The sequence below is a fragment of the Hyperolius riggenbachi genome, chromosome 2, assembly GCF_040937935.1.
Source record: "Hyperolius riggenbachi isolate aHypRig1 chromosome 2, aHypRig1.pri, whole genome shotgun sequence".
Lineage (NCBI taxonomy): Eukaryota > Metazoa > Chordata > Amphibia > Anura > Hyperoliidae > Hyperolius > Hyperolius riggenbachi.
In genome coordinates this window covers 97,322,288-97,336,270 of record NC_090647.1, presented here as the reverse complement: position 1 = coordinate 97,336,270, position 13,983 = coordinate 97,322,288, and positions in this window count along the sequence as shown.

Here is a 13,983-nt window from a genome sequence, read left to right as displayed (position 1 = left end):
TATTATGACCCACATAGTAATATATTAGGCACTTTCTTTGGCTCTATTCTCTTCTGAACTATTTCTACCTCATCAAACTTTTTCTCCTTACTACCTCACTGCACTAGCACTTTAATTGGGTCTTGGTGCCCTACTTTTGCACGTTTTGTTTGTTTTGCTAATTTTTTTGCACCTATTGCTGGCTTATGGCTACTTCACATTGTTGCATTATGTTTATTACCAATCTTTATGCATTTTTGTACTATTGAATAGGTCCTGCTGCATTCACTGTGTATTTCAACTATGTACCCTATGTTACCCCTAATAGGTCATATACACTGCCTTTAATGTGCACCACTTTTATGGTGTTATTTACATAGACAGTATGACCTAATTCTCTTGCAATACTGTGGATCTCTGTCACATACATTGTCCATTTGCTATGATACCGGGTTGATTATTTACCGGGGCAATTTTTCACGTGGACAATGTGACAGACCATTAAAATTCCTTATTCCTTACCTTTCCTTACCAATTCTTATCACCACCGGTTTGCTGAGGAGTACATTTTACTATTTCTCATCACTTGACAAGTGTTTCATAGTCTCCATATTCTATGTCATACTATTAGTTGCTGTGCCATTTTTGTAAGGCTTGATGATCATGTCTTGTTTTTAGTTTTTTAATGTCCTCTTTTCCTCAATAAAATTGTAGTTGCCCATTACATTGGTTCAATTGTTTGCTTTTTATGGGTATTAACCCTGTACAATTTGTGGGAAATCACTTTCCTTTTGGTCTTAATCTTGTTGTACTAGGGTCATGTGACCCATCTTTTCCTACCAGGAACCTCCCAGGTTACCCCTAAATACAAAAAAGGGGGAGTTGATTATGCTCGCTCTCTTTTTTTTTTGCTTAAAAGAGGCAGAGCCCTTAACCATCCAGCCACTAGTTATTATCACCTTCCTTGCAGCTCTTTGTTGAAATCTTCTTCTGCAATATGATATTCTTATGGTCTTCCTCCTTCATTCAGAAACATGAATATATACAGAGGCATTTACAAAATGTATCAAGGGGACATTTTTTTTTGCAAATTATCCAATCACTCAAACGGCAAACAATATTTTTGCACCAGGGAGTCAACCAGTCAGCACCTGGACCCTCTAAGGTGCAAAGGCAATCAGCAAAAGATGAAATGACCCAGTCTCGACCTGGATTTGTACCAAAGCCACAGTGAAAAACACTGTGCTTCACTGTGGCCATGGTACAAATAAATGTAGCTATTATTGCTGAAAAATACAGGTGGAGACCCAATAATTTCCTCTTTTGCTGTTTTTTTGAACATTTTTTTGTGAACCACAAATGTAAGGTACAATGGTAGTGCTATATATATTTACTTTACTATCTATGACACTAAGTTGTAGACTTTCCAGTGGAGGGCAGTGCTGGTCGTAATGGAAAAATCTACGCTTACGGATCACTTCGCGTAATTTTACGCTATTACGCATTACGCAATTACGGTTATGACGTAGGAAATTATCTACGGTCCAACACTGTAATTACGCGTACACTTACGACGTTACGCGTAAGGATAACGTAATCTACTCATTGAACTTCGCATCTCCGCGTAGCTACCGTAGCCGTATGCGTAACATTATGCTCGCATGCGGATTTTCTGTACGCGTTAGCCGTGATTGTACCGCGCATGCGCGCAACGGATTGCCAACGATGCGTATGTTGTAGCCGGCAAGCGTACAACCATACGTATCCGCTCTGCATCTACTGCGCGCGCGCATGCGTACTTAGCCCCCGTACACGTACGTACACGCGTACGTCACAAGCGGAAGTTTTGATTGGCTGATGCGTAGAGACAGGAAGTTGGCCAGAGCAGGCACCGGCAAACGCGTGGAGAGGACGCATCACAGGCAACAGACACGCAGCACTGCCATCAACCATCCACCATGCCTCCTAAGATTCCCCTCAGGATGAAAGAGATGCTAATTGAGGTAACTTAAGCAATCTATTAACAGAATGTATAGTTTTTGGCTACTGTTTCTGACTGCATTTCTCTAATCTTTATATGTCCCATCATGTAAAAGGATATCATAGGTGTTAGTGTAGTAGAGAATTGTTTTTAGTTTATCTCTGTAACTTTGCATTTGTAGCAGTACTGTTAATAGTAGAGTGAGACATATTCACTACAGTGACCTGTTTTTTCTGGTTCCAACCTGGGACAAGTGAAGGTGGGGGGTGGGCTGTGGACGGCTGGGGAGGGGGTCGCAGCGCGCCGGAAAACGGGCCTGGGGGGCGTGTGCGGCGCGCATAGTGCGGGGCGCACTATGCGCGACGCACACGCCCCCCAGGCCCGTTTGTTTTCTGCTAAAATGTGGCCTAAATTGCGTTTGTTTTCTGCTAAAATTTGGCCTAAATTGCGTTTGTTTTCTGCTAAAATGTCTATATTTGCTGCTTTGGGGTTACGGTTACGCTCCGCCCATACAATGTCATGACCACGCCCATTTTTTGGCGCCCCGCCAAAAAATGGGTGTGGTCATGACATTGTATGGGTGGAGCGTAACCGTAACCCCAAAGCAGCAAATATAGACATTTTAGCAGAAAACAAACGCAATTTAGGCCAAATTTTAGCAGAAAACAAACGCAATTTAGGCCACATTTTAGCAGAAAACAAACGCACTTTGGGCCACATTTCAGCAGAAAATGAACGCACTTTGGGCTGCATTTCAGCAGAAAATAAACGCAATTTGGGCCACATTTCAGCAGAAAGTAAACGCAATTTGGGCCATATTTTAGCAGAAAACAAACTCAATTTAGGCCACATTTTAGCAGAAAACAAACGCACTTTGGGCCACATTTCAGCAGAAAATGAACGCACTTTGGGCTGCATTTCAGCAGAAAATAAACGCAATTTGGGCCACATTTCAGCAGAAAGTAAACGCAATTTGGGCCATATTTTAGCAGAAAACAAACTCAATTTAGGCCACATTTTAGCAGGGAAAAAAATCGCAATTTGGGCCACATTTCAGGCAAGCATCACGCAAGGCCTTTCAGCCCGCACGTCATCCCCAATCCAACCAAAAACAGTATTGCCAGGCACAACAGCCAGTAGAGGAGAATTGAGAATCCAGGTGAGAGGTGTCTACCATATTAAGGGGGCATTCTGCCTATTTATGTGAAATCCTGTCTATTTATGTGCCTCATGACTGCTGAATTTGTCTTGTTGGGGGCCTCATGATTGCTGAATGTCTTGTTGGGGGCCTCATGATTTGTTGGGGGCCTCATGATTGCTGAATTTGTCTTGTTGGGGGCAACATGATTGCTGAATTTGTCTTGTTGGGGGTCTCAAGATTGCTGAATGTGTCTTGTTGGGAGCCTGATGATTTCTTGGGGGCCTCATGATTGCTACATTTGTCTTGTTGGGGGCCTCTGGGAAAAGCTGAATCATTATCCTATGAGACAATAGCATTAAACCTACATTTTTGCTTTTTAAAACGGAAAATAAAACTGTGAGGTTCTAAAAAACGAATACATTTTTCAGGAGTAGGATGAAAGAAATTGTTTATCTTCACAGTTTATTTGCAACTTGGATTTTCAATAATGTTCATGTATGAGTTAAAACGTTTGTATGAAGTTTTAAATTGCTGTTGCCACTTTGCGATAGATAAATTGACTTTTGGGTTGCAGTTTGGGCACTCGGCCTCCAAAAGTTTCGCCACCACTGTCCTAATCTAATGTCCCACATTGCTAAGTAAACGAAAATTTGTCGCCACCCATGGCCACACCCACATTCTGGTCCATGGCCGCACCCATTTTTGGGGGCGGCGCGTACGTGCGCCGCACAACATAACCCTCAGGTTTTTCGGCACACACATCTTCTCTAAAATTTGCGGCGCACCACTTATTCCCTGCCTTTTTGCACCCCCCCCCCTGGAAAATTTTGTGCGGACGCCCATGGCTATGAACTGGCACAAAGTCTATAGACGCCGCGGCCAGTTCATGGAATCCATTCAATTATATATTTGATGCTTGCTGTCACAGGATCTTCTCTGTCAGTCCAATCACACATGAAATGAAATGATGTAGTTATTATGGCTAGCAATGTCAGCAGTTATAGGTGGCACTAGTCATCGTTGATCCCTAGTATCTGCCCGAAGTCATAGTTGGTTGCTTCCCACAATTTTTGAAAACTGTCATTATGAATAATATTATAATCGTTTACATTATGCTGTAAGTAAGAAGATTCTTAATTAATGAAGGTATAATACAGTGGTCATTAATACTGTAATATTTCTTTTCCAGGAATTTACAAGAGGCCAGTATGACCTCACCACCCCGAGGGAGAAAAGGGACGTGGTGAGAAGGGTGCAGGGGATCCTGAGGGCCGAGTACCGGCGGGACCTCACCACCAAGCAGGTCCAAATGTTATGGAGCGACCTTAAGAGGAGGGACCAGGACTTGCTCAGGCGGGTGGTTGCCCAAATAGGATGTAAGTCAGCAAACTATTAGTTTATGTATGTCTATTTTGGGTTTTATATGCTGTATGTATTTATCCTAAAAAATAATTCCATGGGCTGAATACTATAGAGTTGTGCAGTATGTACAGTTAAAGTATATATCCGTAAGGTATTCACAGTGCAGCACTTTTCCCACATTTTGTTTTGTTAGGGGCTTATTCCAAAATGGGTTAAAACATATTATTTTGTGCTCCTGTGTGGGCATAGTGATGATATTTGTGCAATATGTACTGAGTATACTGCATTCATGCAAATAAAGTTATTAAAAAAAATGGGCCCCTAGGCTTAACATTGGTTTTTGATAACCACTGATGATCAATTAACTTATTTTTTTTTTAAGAAAAATTTGATAGGTGCTGTCGTCCATCTGGACCCTATATCCTCTCCAGGCCCTAGGCAAGTGGCTAGGTTTGCCTTGTGGATGGTCCGGCTTTGTTGCACAGCAATTTTTTTTAAAGATCTCTCCAGAGCTATTCAATCGTATTGAAGCCTAAGCTCTTGCTGGGCCACTCAAGAACATACACAGAGTTGTCTCGGAGCCACACCATTGATATCTTGACTGTGTGCCCAGGGTCGTATTCCTACTACAAGATGAACCATTGCCCCAGTCTGCGTTCCAAGTGCTCTCTTTAAAGTGATCCTTAAGCCTGTAAAAAAAAAAGAAAAAGATTTTGACTCAACTGTGGCTTCCCTGAGCCCCCTGCAGTCGATCGGTGCCCTCGCCGCCTCGCTCAGATCCTCCTGGACCCCACGGCGACCACTTCCGGTTTCGCTGTCAGGAACCGACAGGCATTGGGAACGCGAGTGATTCTTCGTGTTCCCAGCAAAAATATCGCCCCCTATGCTACTATTACGTCCCGGAGGCCGCAATAGCCGCAAAGGATCACTTTAAAGCCTATCCTAGTTTTATTTTACTGTATTGAAGAGTCATATTCTTTCATGTATAATAAATACATTAAAGGAATAAGAATATGATTTTTTGTTCTGTGTTTAGAGTAAGGTCCTTATCAAAGTTCACTTGAAAATAGAAATAAAAGTAATTGTAGTTCAAACAATAAAGTTATTACTTTTGATCCATTTTATCATATATTTTGATTAAATTGTATTATTCATTACTCCTTACTACAGCTGCAAGTGGTACCCGCACTGCCCGGCCCCGGGGATCCTCTGCACCCAGGCCTTCTTCCTCAAGAGCCTCCTCACCTGGCCCCAGCCATCATAGCCAGAGGGCTTATCTGCTTAGAGCCAGGACACCGCTTTATGGTAAAATTCTCTTACTGTATGATTAACATTGCATACTATGGAAAAGCAAGTAAATGCTATGTTATATGTATTACATTACAGGTTCTTAATTTTAGGGATGATCAATGAGATTGAAATATGTACAAGTTGATGGATTGCTGGGTTTACCTATTTTGCACATTTTTTTCTACAGTTCCTCTATCAACATATACGAGGCTGAGGGGCCAGGTGAGGAGGCTGACGAAGACGAAGAGGAGGCATGAGCGGGAAATCCGCTTACTGAAGCAGCAGATGCTTGAAATGCGTCAGCATATGGCGAATGTGGAGGAGGAGGTCCGCCAGTTGAAGGGGACAGGGGGTAGGCGGTAGGGTGGACTGAGGGGTTTTTTTTTTTTTTGTTTTTTTTTTTTTTTTGTTGTTGAAGATTTTTACTGCTGGCAGGTGATGTAGCTGCTGCATGGTTTTTTGGCAGTTGGAAACAGCTGTAAACAGCTATTTTCCACAATGCAGCAAGGTTCACAGGCCTGGTGTTTCACAGCATCAGAACTTTGTTTCTCTTATACAAGCCTCATTTTTAGCTGTACAGAAGAAAACTGCCCGGGCATTTTGCCCCTGAATCCGGGCAAAGCATGATGGGATTTCTGAGGTTGTTGTTCTCGTTCTGCTGTTTTGGTTCAATTTTTTTTTTTTTTTAACATTTTGAATTTGACATTTGAAGCCTAGGGTGTGCAGCTGGGAGGGGTGATCAGGACACAGGACAGTTGGAACTGTGTCTCCTGCTCCCTGTCACCTCCTTTCAACCAAAAAGATGGCTGCCCCCATGACAAAGATGGCTGTCCCCATGAATCACAAACATTTGACTGTTCTTTTAAAACAGGGTGGGTAAGAGATTATATTACCTATCTATTCTAATTAACATAACTAATGTAACTTAATGACAGTATATTTGTTTAGGCTGAAGTTCCCCTTTAAAAAAAAAAAAAAAGAGAAAAGAAAAACTTTTCACAAAAAAATAAATTTTTTTCTTAAAAAAGGATAAGTTTCTTCTCTTTTGTTGTACGATCTCTGACACTGACACATTGTGTTGGACTAAATAATCGCAAAAGAAATGCAATGACATTGTTAATACAATGCATTTCAAAAACATATATTTATGCAGAATACTTAGTTGTATGTGTCACATTGCTTGTGTGATGCAATCCCTTAATTTTGTAGATCTTCTTCTGTGTCCAACACAAAGCACCAGTGTGCAAAATAGACATTTAAAGTGTAAAGAGTATATGTAGCAATTATTCATTGCTTTTTAGTTCTCTTTTACAGCGCATGCAGGTTCAGGCTACTCTACTTTCTTCCTCCCCTCCTCTCTGTGGCACGCGTCATAGTGCACGGAACTATGATGCGATGCAGAGAGTCGGAAAATAATTCGAGGAGACAGAGACTGCGCATGCGCTGTAAGGACCCACAGACATCATTTTTCATGTTTCAGCTCTACTTTCTGTAGGAGCCATGTTTTCAATAGCATTGAGAGTGGGCATACCGGGATGGAGAGGGATTAAGAGAGGAAGTGTATACACTTCATATACACTTGGGTATACTTAAAGGGACTCCAAGATCAAATTAAACGCAAAATGTGAACTTACCCGGGCTTTGCTGTAGCCCAGTGCTGGTCTGTAGTTCCCACGACGTACCTCCGGGTCTTCTCCCAATGCCTCTTCAGAAATGGTTGGCCGGCGGATCCTGGCGACACTCGGGCCGATTGTCGGGCTCCTTCTTCCGCATACATCACGCGTAACGTCATTACGGCGTCCGGCGTCACAGTACGGCGCATGCGTGGTTTAATCGCGCATGCGCCGTACTGTCACGCCGGCCACCGTGATGACGCGAGGCGGCCGGCGTAATGACGTTACGCGTGATGTATGCGGAAGAAGGAGCCCGACACTCGGCCCGAGTGTCGCCAGGATCCGCCGGCCAACTACAGACCAACACTGGGCTACAGCAAAGCCCGGGTAAGTTCACATTTTGCGTTTAATTTGATCTTGAAGTCCCTTTAAAAACATACCCTGTGCCCCTGCTCAGTGTCCCTTTCAGGGGTTCTTTCTTTAGGGTGGGGGAGAAGAATTTGGGCCTGGTTTGCAGGCATTACAAAATACTTACCGAGCCTCCAGCGGCGTTTTGTAGCCTTCCTGAAGCTCCTAGCATGCTCCTATTGGCTTTCCGACGTACTCTGTTCACGGCAGCAGGCGTATCACTCGACTCTAGGCAGGTCAGGTAACACGCCGGCTTCCATGCAAGGAGGATGGCAGAAAGCCGCTAGGAGTTTCAGGAGGGCTGAAAGATGTTGCTGGAGGTTTCAGTGAATATTTTGGAGCAGGTTTGCGTTTTTTTCTGCTGGTGGTTCAAGTAAGCAACCGACAAGCACATGAATACGGCTTCAAGTGATCACAGCTGGTGGATATTGGGGACATATGTATATACAGTATATGTATAAATAATATATATATATATATATATATATATATATATATATATATATATATAGATATATAGATATATATATATAGATATATATATATATAGGCATCTGATAATAAATCTCCATGCATGTATATCTGATACACATATAAATAGAGGTAGCCAGACCTCTCCATCCAGTTAAATATAGGTAGCCAGACCTAATCCCCCACCCTCCCAAGTAATTCATAGGTACCCAGACCTCTCCCGTCTCCCCCCAGTGATTCATAGGTAGCCAGACCTCTACCCTCTCCCCCCAATAATTCATAGGTACCCAGACCTCTCCCCCCACTAATTCATAGGTAGCCAGACCTCTCCCCTTTCCCCCCAGTAATTCATAGGTAGCCAGACCTCTCCCCTTCCCCCCAGTAATCCATAGGTAACCAGACCTGAACCCCTTCCACCCTCCCCCCAGAAATTCATAGGTAACCAGACCTGAACCCCTTCCACCCTCCCCCCAGAAATTCATAGGTAACCAGACCTGAACCCCTTCCACCCTCCCCCCAGAAATTCATAGGTAACCAGACCTGAACCCCTTCCACCCTCCCCCCAGAAATTCATAGGTAACCAGACCTGAACCCCTTCCACCCTCCCCCCAGAAATTCATAGGTAACCAGACCTGAACCCCTTCCACCCTCCCCCCAGAAATTCATAGGTAACCAGACCTGAACCCCTTCCACCCTCCCCCCAGAAATTCATAGGTAACCAGACCTGAACCCCTTCCACCCTCCCCCCAGAAATTCATAGGTAACCAGACCTGAACCCCTTCCACCCTCCCCCCAGTAAATCATAGGTAACCAGACCTGAACCCCTTCCACCCTCCCCCCAGTAATCCATAGGTAACCAGACCTGAACCCCTTCCACCCTCCCCCCAGTAAATCATAGGTAACCAGACCTGAACCCCTTCCACCCTCCCCCCAGTAGTTCATAGGTAGCCAGACCTCTCCCCTTCCCCCCAGTAATCCATAGGTAACCAGACCTGAACACCTTCCACCCTCCCCCCAGTAAATCATAGGTAACCAGACCTGAACCCCTTCCACCCTCCCCCCAGAAATTCATAGGTAACCAGACCTGAACCCCTTCCACCCTCCCCCCAGTAAATCATAGGTAACCAGACCTGAACCCCTTCCACCCTCCCCCCAGTAAATCATAGGTAACCAGACCTGAACCCCTTCCACCCTCCCCCCAGAAATTCAGTTTCAGTATATTTTTTTTTTTTGGGAGTGCTCCATGACAGTGGGAACACTACTATCTATAATCAAAAGAAGGTGGTACATTATAATAAAAAGTGTGGAGTACCCTAACGGTGGGGACACCCAAGAAATTGAACAGGAACAGGTGAGTTTTTTTTTTTTTTTGTGGAGTGCTCCCTGACAGTGGGAACACTGCTATCTATAATCAAAAGAAGGTGGTACATTATAATAAAAAGTGTGGAGTACCCTAACGGTGGGGACACCCAAGAAATTGAACAGGAACAGGTGATTTTTTTTTTTTTTTGTGGAGTGCTCCCTGACAGTGGGAACACAGCTATCTATAATCAAAAGAAGGTGGTACATTATAATAAAAAGTGTGGAGTACCCTAACGGTGGGGACACCCAAGACATTGAACAGGAGAGTTTTTTTTTTTTTTTTTTTTTTTTTGGTGGAGTGCTCCCTGACAGTGGGAACACTGCTATCTATAATCAAAAGAAGGTGGTACATTATAATAAAAAGTGTGGAGTACCCTAACGGTGGGGACACCCAAGAAATTGAACAGGAACAGGTGATTTTTTTTTTTTTTTGTGGAGTGCTCCCTGACAGTGGGAACACAGCTATCTATAATCAAAAGAAGGTGGTACATTATAATAAAAAGTGTGGAGTACCCTAACGGTGGGGACACCCAAGAAATTGAACAGGAGAGTTTTTTTTTTTTTTTTTTTTTTTTTGGTGGAGTGCTCCCTGACAGTGGGAACACTGCTATCTATAATCAAAAGAAGGTGGTACATTATAATAAAAAGTGTGGAGTACCCTAACGGTGGGGACACCCAAGAAATTGAACAGGAACAGGTGAGTTTTTTTTTTTTTTTTTTTTTTTTTTGTGGAGTGCTCCCTGACAGTGGGAACACTGCTATCTATAATCAAAAGAAGGTGGTACATTATAATAAAAAGTGTGGAGTACCCTAACGGTGGGGACACCCAAGAAATTGAACAGGAACAGGTGAGTTTTTTTTTTTTTTTGTGGAGTGCTCCCTGACAGTGGGAACACTGCTATCTATAATCAAAAGAAGGTGGTACATTATAATAAAAAGTGTGGAGTACCCTAACGGTGGGGACACCCAAGAAATTGAACAGGAACAGGTGATTTTTTTTTTTTTGTGGAGTGCTCCCTGACAGTGGGAACACAGCTATCTATAATCAAAAGAAGGTGGTACATTATAATAAAAAGTGTGGAGTACCCTAACGGTGGGGACACCCAAGAAATTGAACAGGAGAGTTTTTTTTTTTTGTTTGTTTGTTTTTGGTGGAGTGCTCCCTGACAGTGGGAACACTGCTATCTATAATCAAAAGAAGGTGGTACATTATAATAAAAAGTGTGGAGTACCCTAACGGTGGGGACACCCAAGAAATTGAACAGGAACAGGTGAGTTTTTTTTTTTTTTTGTGGAGTGCTCCCTGACAGTGGGAACACTGCTATCTATAATCAAAAGAAGGTGGTACATTATAATAAAAAGTGTGGAGTACCCTAACGGTGGGGACACCCAAGAAATTGAACAGGAACAGGTGATTTTTTTTTTTTTTTTTGTGTGGAGTGCTCCCTGACAGTGGGAACACAGCTATCTATAATCAAGAGAAGGTGGTAAATTATTTAAAAAAGTGCGGTGCACCCTAACGGTGGGGACACCAAGAAACTGAACAAGAAAAAGGTGAGTTTTTTTTTTTAAGTCAGCAGAAGCCATTTTGGTGGCAGGTAGTAGGCAAAGTCCTAGCTTGTGGCCCTGAGAGGAGCAGCGGCTCAGTCATATAGTAAGTTGACCATCACCCTCAGTAAGCCAAAGCCATTTTGGTGGCAGGTAGTAGGCAAAGTCCTAGCTTGTGGCCCTGAGAGGAGCAGCGGCTCAGTCATATAGTAAGTTGACCATCACCCTCAGTAAGCCAAAGCCATTTTGGTGGCAGGTAGTAGGCAAAGTCCTAGCTTGTGGCCCTGAGAGGAGCAGCGGCTCAGTCACATAGTAAGTTGACCATCACCCTCAGTAAGCCAAAGCCATTTTGGTGGCAGGTAGTAGGCAAAGTCCTAGCTTGTGGCCCTGAGAGGAGCAGCGGCTCAGTCATATAGTAAGTTGACCATCACCCTCAGTAAGCCAAAGCCATTTTGGTGGCAGGTAGTAGGCAAAGTCCTAGCTTGTGGCCCTGAGAGGAGCAGCGGCTCAGTCACATAGTAAGTTGACCATCACCCTCAGTAAGCCAAAGCCATTTTGGTGGCAGGTAGTAGGCAAAGTCCTAGCTTGTGGCCCTGAGAGGAGCAGCGGCTCAGTCATATAGTAAGTTGACCATCACCCTCAGTAAGCCAAAGCCATTTTGGTGGCAGGTAGTAGGCAAAGTCACCGGAAAGGTGGAAGACCAATAAACAAAACAGCAGCAACATCAGGGACAACAGTAAACATAGCAGGACATAGCAGTGCTCCATGAGGGTAGGAACACTGAAATACTTTTGCAGCAGGAGCAGAAAAAAAAAATGAAATTGTGCAGTGCACTGTAACGGTGTGAGCAACGATATCAATAAAAGGTTTTTTTTTTGGGGGGGGGGGGGGGGGGGGTTTAACCATAGAGCTCCATAAAAGTGGGAAGACTGCTGTACCTTTGAATCAAATTGTGCAGTGCACAATAATGTTGGGAACACAACTGAACATTAAATATTTAATGTTATCTTATAGACACATAGGTATATCAGAGGGAGTTGAAAGCGATCTCATTCAGTTTCTGTCTCTGAGGGCAGGGGCTGAGTATTCACCATCAATCCAGGACTGATTCATTTTTAAGAAGGTCAGTCTGTTCACTGAATCTGTAGACAAACAGGATCGCTTTTCAGTAACCACCCCACCTGCCGCACTGAATGCACGCTCAGAAATGACGCTTGAAGCCGGGCATGACAGAAGTTGAAGCGCATACTGCGCCAGCTCGGGACAGGTTTCCAGTCTGGCGGACCAAAATTCCATAGGGTCCTCTGTGCGCATACTGTCAGATGCACCAAGTGACCCCATGTAATCACTGACCATGCGGCTCACCCGCTGGTGAAAACTTCCTTCTACTGTTCTTGTTGTTATTGTTGGACGCTCAGAGAAGTAAAAGTTTCTCATTGCTCCAAAAAGGTCTCCAGGAAGAATGGGTCTGCTAGGCTCAGCTACTTGCTGGGTGCGATGAGTGGGGATAGCTGTGATCTCAGACTGTGGAAAGGCCTCCTGCACATGACGTATTAGGGCCTGCTGCAGCTCCCGCATCCTCTCCTCCTGCCGGCTTGCTGGAATGAACTGACCCAGTTTCCCCTTGCATCGAGGGTCTAAAAGGGCGGCCAACCAGTAGTCATCCCTCTCCTTAATGTTTTGGATCCGGGGATCTCTGCGTAAGCATTTCAACATATGAACAGCCATGGGGAAGAGATGAGCCTGCGCCTCCAAATCATCCGGTCTGCTCAACACATCAAAATCCTCTGACTGCTGCTGCTGCTCGTCCTGCCTTCCAATGTCTACCCACCCATGAACCACAGATGCCGCACTGGCCTGCTCTCCCTCCTCACAATGGTCAGGCACCTCAAGTAAGTCCCGCGTGAAAGTAAGCTCCTCCTCCTCCTCCTCATGTGCCTGAGTTTGGGTGGCTTGGAGCAAGCTTTGTGGTTCAAGCTCATCAAGCGCATCCTCCCCAGCTGCCATCAGGCTACTCAGACTCTCGTCCAGCATGTACACGAGAGGGAGCACTTCGCTGATACAGACTTGTGCCCCACTTACGAATGTTGTAGCCTGATCGAATGGGGACAAGACACGGCAGACTTGATACATCAGCCGCCACTCTTCCTGGGTGAATCGGGCAGGTGCGCCCTGGGTGCCATGTCCTCCTCGGAGGTACTCTGCAACCGCCTTTTTCTGCTCGCACAACCTATTCAGCATGCGAAGTGTGGAGTTCCACCGTGTTGCACTGTCTGCAATGAGCCTATGGGGGGGCAGGCCATGTTTCTCCTGCAATTTAGACAGCGAATCTTTGGCATTTGAAGAATAACGTAACTTCGATACAACTCTTCTTGCATGCTGCACCACATCACTCAAACCTGGGTAGGTGCGTATAAAGCGCTGCACCACCAGGTTGAGTATGTGGGCAAAACATGGCACATGGGGGATGTTGCCCTGATTCAGGGCGGCAATCAGATTTGCTGCGTTGTCACATACAACATGACCAGCCTGGAGTCTTCTTGGGGTCAGCCACTTCTGCACCTGTCCGTTGATAATGGCCAGGACATTTGGTGCAGTAAGTCTCTGCTGCTCAACGCTGACTAAGCCCAGAACCGCCTGACAGCGTCGATGTACCACTCTGCTGTGGCCAGTCCCACGGGCACGCTTACTGGGGGCCTCAGCTGTAGCGGTTGCGACATGACTAGAGGCAAGTGTGGAACTGTTCCCCTTGACACCACGGGGCGGCGCAACCAGCTCATTGGCCGCCCCAGGACTGGAACCCTCCTGTTGACATTGGAGGGTGACCC